Source organism: Sinohyriopsis cumingii, chromosome 13 (genome assembly GCF_028554795.1).
Source record: "Sinohyriopsis cumingii isolate HCF-2022 chromosome 13, ASM2855479v2, whole genome shotgun sequence".
NCBI classification, from domain to species: domain Eukaryota; kingdom Metazoa; phylum Mollusca; class Bivalvia; order Unionida; family Unionidae; genus Sinohyriopsis; species Sinohyriopsis cumingii.
Genome location: NC_142973.1, coordinates 53,480,011 through 53,489,622, shown reverse-complemented (window position 1 = coordinate 53,489,622; position 9,612 = coordinate 53,480,011). Strand labels below are relative to the sequence as shown.

The 9,612-nt window shown below is 36.4% G+C and overlaps 1 long non-coding RNA gene across 1 annotated transcript in view; it reads right to left on the bottom strand.

Annotated features, from left to right (window-relative positions):
• Positions 1-8,340: 8,340 nt before the first annotated feature.
• LOC149785570 (uncharacterized) overlaps positions 8,341-9,612 on the bottom strand; it is a 3,732-nt gene continuing 2,460 nt past the window's right edge. Inside the window, exon 2 of the long non-coding RNA XR_016413521.1 lies at positions 8,341-8,848. This is a non-coding gene — a long non-coding RNA (uncharacterized LOC149785570). The remainder of the gene's footprint in view (positions 8,849-9,612) is intronic.

The following is a 9,612-nucleotide window of genomic DNA, read 5'->3' as shown; positions in this document are numbered from 1 at the left end:
GTCATGAATGACGTACAAATATCCCCATTATTAGTTTCATACAGGAAATGAAAGACCAAAGGTCAAAACGAAGGAACTAATTGTAGTTCTGAAGAGGCTTGTCACTAAATTGAGTATACCTAATGTTTAAGTATATCTTATCTAAAATGTGTTCGAGTTTCGTGTTCGAATACAGCCTCACTCGGGAGTGATTTGCATCCTACAGTATTTAAAAAATACTGAGTTTGGTTCACCCCATGCTACACGAACACAGTGCTTGCAATGAGAAAACCGATATACCTTGAGCTCATTGGTCACGGATTGCACCATAACCAGGGTATCTACAGACTCGAGGTAGACATTACCTTAAAACACAAAAAATCTTGTCAAAGAGTAGTCCACTTTTCTTAAGCAAAATCTTCAGCTGTAGTGTTACGTGAATTATGAAACTGTATTTTTTTCTCTCTATCCGAATTATGTTATAGAATTGTTTGATATATTGGACGTTCCAGTCTTCATTCTAAATTTCACAGATAGTGTCTTGTAACGTCATATTATTCGATGCCCTATAGATTGTTTTGAAGTTCGCCATTTTATAACTGACCAGACGAAATTGAATTCATATAAATATTGCATATATTATGGATGAAAAAGTGTTCTAGTGCTGATACTGGAAATTCTGAAAGAATCTTCTTGTCGGATACAGATTCGCATATGAACCGGTTTATTATGGTAATTATCTTGTACAATAGTTCCTATGAAATGATCTATTATGTAATGTACGTAAAGTACATCATTGCATTTGTACAAAACCGTGTCGCATTTACTACAAGGCTTAGTCCTTATGTTTTCAGCTGTTTTGGGGTGTTTGGATGTCTGACCATGTGTCTGAACTAGGAGGCGTGATTTTAGCCGTAGAGCTAGTAGTTTGGATGCAGAGTCGTAATACACAGTGGGATGTTGTATAACATGTGCTGCTGTCGGTTCTGACGCTGGCTCGGAGGAAGATAGTGATTATCTCGTGTTGAGGAACCAAAACGTCTGGACCAATGGATCTGCAGCAAACATGGGGTGCTACGAGGGATCCTTCGGCAGACATTCAGGTGCTGGCCATGCATGGTGGCTCTTTGATTATCCTACGGAGTGGTAGGATAGATAACATCTTTGCCTTAGTCAACTGGGCGCAACAAGTTATATGTTCCGTTTTTGTTTTCTTGTTTTTTTGTGTGTGTTTTGTGCGTGTGTGTGCGTGTGTGTGTGTGTGTGTGTGTGTGTGTGTGTGTAAATGTATTCATTATCACAATCTGAGTGAAAATCGATACATACAGTGGTACTGTTTGAGTGAAAATCATATATATCTGTCTACGTACTACTTGTGCATCAAATAATATCCGTATTTGTACGAATTTCATACCTTATTCACCCCTAGTTGTGTAAATTCATACATTGATCATCTATGGTGATATATCTGTTGTAATAGGATTTTGATCATAACCTTTCCTCTCATTTCTTGTTATGAGAAGGAATTACTCATAAGTTAAGAAATGTCTTTGCCCATAGTTAGATAGAGAGAGAGATGGAAAGAGTTCAGGCTCTCTTAAAAGAGGTGTCACTCTTAACAGTGTGGATACTGCTACATCTTGGGGAATGAGGTACGTCGGGATCGACTGTAAGGAGAGACAAACTCTGTCTGATTCTCAAAGAACGAACTGATTTGCGCAAGCTTGTTCTCAGTTTATACGCAATTGTGAACGCAATCTCATGGCTAAATATGGACATACGTCTAGATGCGGGTGTTCGTTCACTTTGAATCAGAACGAGGCTCTCGTCTCTTCCCATTGAAACCGTCCGTGTTTGAGTATGTCACTAGACAGACAATTCTGCCGCATCAGCTTGTTCGTTCCATGGGACTCTTATAGCTTACTCAGTCACAGGGGATTTTAGAAATTCTCTAGTTCAGCAACTTACACAACTTAACGAGTTTAATTTTTGCTGACCTTTTGATACAAGAGAAATGTCTAGTACAAGGGAGTTTTGCACTTGCTCGTAAGGGCGAAATCTTTATTAAAATGGTATATAGTTATAATACAGAAATAAATAAATTTAATCTCAACATATTTTAGTGGAAAATTACTTTCAATATAATTTAATGAAATATTACTTCTAATACAATTTAGAGAAAACTTCAATCTTATTACTTGTACTCGAAAATTCTTTCCTAATAGATCCATAGGTCAATCATGTTTTGTTTATGGTTTATATTATTGTTCATTGCTTGTTTAAGTAACATTTTATGATTTGTTCCTATCAAAAACACAGTTAGGTTTCCCTTTATTAGTTGAACTCGGTGTGCATTATATTTAAATCGATTCTTGGAATTTATGCACACGAATTTGTTGTTGGATTTAATTTTTCAGTCATAAAAATTAAATAAAGATATTGTTTACGAAATTGCTTTAATTGTTTTCACTGCAATCTGACAACAAATTAGTTCCTTTTGAATGTCTTAATAAAAGTAGCCTGCTTTTCTCTTAAACACCCGTCTCCTCACTATCCTACATCTAGCAGAGACACAATTTTGGGGGCGCCCTGTTTTGGGATTATCGTCCAAACGCCAATAAGACATTGTTGGATGTTCCGGGATTTTTTTAAAAAAATTTTTTTCGTATTAGGAAAAACGACGAAGCATAGACTTAACCCCAGAACAACAAACATGACGCATCACATTTGTCAAATTATGCAATATTTTTCCTTTTATTTACTCCCAATAGCACGAGTTCTTAGCTCGAATACAACGTTCTCGTTAGTGCAACAAATGTCACGAAAACATTATTAGCACATCAAAAAACTCCCTCGGATGCTAATCCAAGATTGGGAGTTCCACACATCCTCAGGCCAGTCTGGCTTGGTTGCCTCTGTGACCTTTTGGAAAGCTACACGACTCCCATTTTCTCGTCATGATATAGCCAAATTAAAGCATAGAAAGTGCCGTTTAAAACCAAGCAAACAGCCAATCAACCAAGCAGCCTGTCATTAGTAGATAAAAGTTGTTATTTTTTGTTAATCTGACGAAGGAGGTTAGTTGGTCATTTTTTAACGGCACGTTCAGCACTTTATTTAGCTATATCGTGCCGAGAAAATGTGAGACAGATGTCTTTTCCAGGGACGCAATGAGGTGGGCAGTCCGGGCTGTCCTAGGTAAGTATCGAACCCGACAACCTTGCATATGTGAAGCTCTACCAGTTGAGCTACCGCTTGTCCTATATACAACGACGATCAGTTAAACAATTTTAATAATACTTAATTGCCATTCTTGTTTAACATAAGAAAATAATTTGTTTTGGATATTCATACACATTTATTATTAGGAATTATTTCAGATAATTCTCGTTAAACTCAGTCTAAATACATTCTTTTTTATGTAATCTAAAAAATGACACTGACAAAGGTATTGAAGTACGTCAACTGCCAACTTTCAAAAAGGTCCCATTTTTATAGAATGTAAGCGAATGTGGCTAATTAAACGTAGAATAAACAATTGTCCAAACCCAGACTAAATGATGAAAAGAAATTCTTTCTCTCTCTCTCTCTCTCTCTCTCTCTCTCTCTCTCTCTCTCTCTCGTATCTTTTCATTGGTTAATTTCAGCACTTTTAGTTCCATTGCTTTTAGCATATAAAAGCGTTCTAATCTGGAGTATACATATGAAGCGCTCGCGTGTGTGTGTTTGTAATATTAATCCAATATATATATTAAAGAGCTCAATCGTTTTTTAAAAAAGGTTTATGAACTCTGTTTCGTTTTTCAAATGAATACCTTTTTAGTCGTTCAACTTGGTCAAGCTGATTGGTAATCGGGAAGGAACATAAAAGAAAATAAGATATTCAAGTTTACCGTGTGATTCTTTATTATACTACAGGCCTGGCGTGCAATCAAATCACACTTGATATGTAAAAATATCAAGGAATATATCTGCTTTGTTATCGAAATATTCCATACAACGATAGTAGAGTGCGTAGTTTATGAACGGCAGTATTTTAGATCAGAGAGAGAGAGAGAGAGAGAGAGAGAGAGAGAGAGAGCGAGAGAGAGAGAGAGAGAAAGAGAGAGAGAGAGAGAGAGAGAGAGAGAGAGAGAGAGAGAGAGGGAGGGGGAGCCGTGCATAAATTGCACTGAATACAAACATAATATTCCCGATTTACGACAGGCATACACAGTGTTTGACGACGAGAATACGAATATTGGCATGTAAAGAGACTCATGGATAATTATTGTAAGTATTCGAGACTCTGCCTCCAACCAAATAAAATAAAAAAATATACAAAAAATTTTAAAAATAAAAATTTCAGTGCTTTTTAATATCTTCATATCAACATCTATAAACTCTTGAAAATCATAAAACCCATGAAAACCCATCCCATGTTTTGAACAGTTCGAACATATTCAACAGTTTTTTCCTCTCCAATTTCATAAAAAGAGATCAAATTTGATAATTATATTTTCTGGGAAATCAGCTAAGATGAATTGTTATTATGTTTTATTTACATTTTTTAAATCTGAATAGGTTAAATACACAACTGCTGATTTGCAGTGACACAAAAGGTACATCTATTATCATAAATATGACGTATCTCAGAGGGACGCAAATCATGCAGAGATTTAAGGACCCGTATCGCGGAAACATACTAAGAATGAACTCTGCTAAGAGGCTCATTGCTAAGCGAACCATACTTGAGACCAGTAGATTGACAGTTGACATTCATTCATATACATCTTGGTTTGGTTTATGTTGTCTTCTCCGGGCAATGCACTTTCCACCCATTTCCTCGGTACTAAATCGTTTTTCATTTGCCGAGGTGTCCTTTAAAGTAAATCAATCATTCAAGTGAATTTTAAGTTGTAAGTCTGATAAACATTTGCAAACTTTATGAAATAAAAGTTTTTTAAAAGTTTTGACTGAAAAAAATCAGACACACAGACGTGTTAGTCATGTGTAAAATTTCTGTCTTGTTCAGCACCGAAAACAAATACTGCAATGGAATAATAGAATAGCGATAACCAGAACACACACACACACACACACACACACATGTATGTATGTATGTATGTATGTATGTATGTATGTATGTATGTATGTATGTATGTATGTAGTAGATGGATGAAATCTTAATCTTCTACCACTCTTAAAATGAATCAAGCTGAAGCGCGTGCAAACTACTGTCTGTATCAGTGTTAAGTACGTGCTTTTTCTATGTATTTATGTATGTATGTATGTATGTATGTATCTATGTATGTATCTATGTATGTATGTAGTAGATAGATGAACTCTTGATCTGCTACCACTCTTAAAATGAATCGAGCTGAAGTGCGTGCAAACTACTGTCTGTATCAGTGGTAAGTACGTGCTTTTTCTATTCAATCAAGGACACATTTTTTGTGTGAACTTAAAATGGTGGTTCTGGACAGATCTGAAGTGTTCTGTAAGCAAATTATACTGTTTAGAGACACGTAAATAGCAAATACTTTCGGCCTTGTTGTAGTTATAATTTCGACCAATTAGCATCAATCTTACGTTTTCTTAAATCTTTAGCTGATGTATCTTACTTGATGCTAGTATAAGAGATATAAGAGAAAATAGGGACAAGAGGAGGCTGACAGGGACAATGGAAATTTAACATGGGAGCAGTAGTTGGGGGATACAAGAGCTTATGAGGACAACAGTGTTTATGGGGACAAAGAAAAATAGACAAATAAATAAACATATATACAACACAAAGATAAACTTTGTTGGGCAAGACTGTATCTTTTCGAGGCATAGGAATGGCCATGAAAAGGACCGTTATAGCTTGTTAACCAAATCGAGTTAACATATGTTGCATCTCACTAATCTTCCTTTCCTCAAACTTTTTCTTACAGGAGGGTCGTACAGTAAGACTCTCTTCAGATAGCCTTCCCTCTCCACATAAATTCTTCACTTCCAAATTGCCGTGTCAGTCGTCTTGGTAATAGCCCACGATGTTTTCACATACATCAGATAGTTTGGGTTGAACATCATTCCCGTTATGAGTGTGGATGCTTCCACGCCTGCTAAGATGGCATACAGCTTAGACTCTCCAATGGTGAACATTATATGCATCTTGATCGTGAGAACAGGTGATACCATGAGACGAGTTGCTGGTATTGATAGTCTAAGATAGGATCCAAATGGATTGACATGTTTCACCAATTCAGAGTCTCATTACAAAACTCAGGCACAGCCGGTAGTCTCTCTTCCAATCAGGAGAGTGCACTGCGTGACGTCATATGTAGTACATAAGCTTATTATATTCTCATTTTTTTTTCTCCGTTAACTTTACAGTGTTAGAATCGTGCAATATTTTACTATATTGAACTCACGTGTAACTTCATTGTGCACTCACGTGTGCCCAGTAGTGAATTATGAACTACTTTGTAAACAAATCATGTACACTCTCGTAGTAGACGCTTTACGTTTTGGTTGATTAAATTTGTTGCTGAATGAACTAAAGCAGACGTTTCGTGAACTGCAACATACCAGCTGATTTGGCACATTCCGCGTAAACTTTTTTGAAACAATGTTTCGGATTTAGGCTGACTATAGACGCCAGACAGGGTCCTTACAAATATCATGCAAGTGACAAGGCATAAACTGTCTTCTTTAGCTGGGAATCAGAATGGCAAGAAATATACTTACAGTTTTACATTCTGAATTTTCTCAAAATGTACTTTTTAGGTCTACAAATCCGAATAACATGAGCCATGTCATGGGTTCTCAAGCTTGATTACACATTTCGAAATTGTACTGTAATTTCGAATATATTCCAAGTGCAATTACATCCTCCTTACTGGACTCAAAATAAAATAAACATTATATTCCATAGCGTCGTTTTGATAATTGCAATTGAAATACTTCATATTTTCCCCATGTTATGAATTCAAACATTCAACGACAAAACAGAAACATACTTGCCGATGTCAACACGCTTCTCCATCGCTGCTTCAATCCGATATATTTCATGTAGATCTGGCATAGATAATCCAGTCCATAATCACGAAATTTCGTAGAATCGATAAAAATACCAAAATATGTTAATTCCAGATCAAATGGAAAAGTTGTTGCAATGCGCATTCATTCACAACATGACTCCACATTTCAATTTTAAGTAGACTTAAACGCCATTTTCTTTGGAAAGTTATGTCTAGCGCGCGACTAAGTTCAAATTTATATGGGCGGAGTTATGTGCGCATGAATAATGTTGCTGAATCTGGGCTTGTGTATTTAGTTTGGAATACGACATAAATTCAGTTACTTTGTTTCTTGTAGTGTATTTTTGTTTACATAATTAAGCCTTAGGTAGAATAAGAAAATGAGCATATAATGAAAAGGTTACTGCATTTGTATGGGAAAATATTTATTTGTTTTGTCGGATGGATATACTGCACTTCCAAGGTCGTGCAGTTTTTCCATCAAAAAACTCGTTCATATTTTCCCATACAAATGCAGTAGCCTATCAGCACTAGCGTTCCTGCGCAGTGAATCGATGCGATATAGTTTGAGTTTGGCTGAATCTAAGACGATGTATTGGAGTGCGCCTGCGATGGAGACAAGGAGTATTTTGTATGACAGATACAGAAGCCATGGTCATACTTGCAGATGAGGATGATTTTAATTTATTGGATTTTCTTTCGTAATCGCAAGAATTTTTTTACCGGCACCATGATCTTCACCGTCTCCTGTCTCATTACCTTGGGCAGAGGATTTTAGACAGAGACAGAAGGAAGACTTGGATAAAATTTTTACAACAGCAGAAAAGAAGCAGAACAAGCATTGGTAATCTAACAGCAACAAAAAGAGGAAAGAAGAAAATAAGAAGAGACGAGAAAGTACAAAGGAACAGAACAGAAGAATGACGGTAAAACCAAACGTTGTGTGTGCTGCAAGACATTTTGTCAGAGTTAAGGTATCTGAGACAAATAAATCAAGCATCCTTAACTCGTACCAAGGGAAAGACCCATCAGTACCTCTAGGCTAACTACAGCTGAGATGCCGCAACAATGACAACTACCAAAACATCTACAGTAGCAGAAGAAGCAGTAAGACTTGGTCGTGGTAAACGCTTAAGAGAGTTAATATCCATTATGTCCAGTCCATGAGTTTGTTAAAGAGTAAACTTCGAACGGTCCTTTTCAGGACTACTAATCTCTCTAGAAAAGAGATACTACTCAAAGATTGCTAAATCAAGTACAACTTAAATCCCTGTTCCCGTGATGGAATGTTGTAGATGTGTTCGCGCACGTGTGTTTGTTTATCAATATTATATACAAATCAAAACAAGGAGACACGTTTTTCTTTTGATAATTTCCCTTTTTTTGAAAATCACAATGCAATTTCACAAGACATCACAAAAGTTCATTTTATTCTTCTTCCATTCTCTGCCTCTCCATCTGAATTTCTTGTGTGACACGGATTCTTCCTCGTCGTCACTTTCTTCTCATAAACTGGGTTTCTGAAGGGTAAGGGTTCTTCATTTTCGGAAGACCTCTCCTCTGTCTTCTCTTGTTTGTTTTTAGATGGTTCTCTTTTTTCTTATGGCACTCTAAAGACCAATGTCATTTCTCCTGACAATAACAGGTACCTTGGTCTTTGTGTCTCTTTTCTTCTGTGTTCCCTTTGCTTTGACGATGTGGGAATTCTGGAGTCCAGTGTCCTTTATCTTGAAAGACATAGTAAGTATCTTGACTTTTATCTCGAGAGGTGGAGTAGTCCTTTGTCTTCTCTGAAGTATAATTTCGTATGACGTTCCTCAATGTTCTGACCAGAAGGGTATGCTATGATGGCTCTTCCGTCTTGACTGTTTGAGAGTTGAATGAATATTATGACCCTAAGACACTAACCCTAAATACAGGAAATCTTCTGCGTGTCAAATCAGTCATTCAAGAAGAAACGACACTCCATCTCTCTATATATATCTATTTATCTATCTCTCTATATATCTATCTCTCTATCTATTTATCTCTCTTTCTTTATATCTCTCTATCTATCTCTCTATCCATCTATCTTTCTATCTATCTCTCTCTATCTCTCTCTCCCCATCTATCTCTCTATCTACATATCTATCTCTCTATCTATCTCTCTCTATCTATCTCTCTATCTATCTCTCCATCTATCTCTCTATCTATCTCTCTCTATCTTTCTCTATCTCTCTATCTCTATCTCTCTCTCTCTCTATCTCTCTCATTCTCTCTATCTATCTCTCTCTCTATCTATCTTTCTATCTATCTATCTCTCTATCTATCTCTCTATCTCTCTTTCTATCTAACTCTCTATGTGTCTCTCTATATCTCTCTATATCTCTCCTTAACTCTCTCTGTCTGTCTCTATCTCTCTCTATCTTTCTCTCTATCTCTATCTCTCTCTATCTCTCTATCTTTATCTCTCTATCTCTATCTCTCTATTTCTCTATATATCTCTCTATCTCTCTCTGTCTATCTCTCTAACTATCTCTCTATCACTCTCTATCTCTCTATCTATTTATCTCTCTATCTCTCTCTATCTATCTCTCTCTGTCTATCTCTCTCTCTGTCTCTCTCTCTATCTCTCTCGCTATCTCTCTAT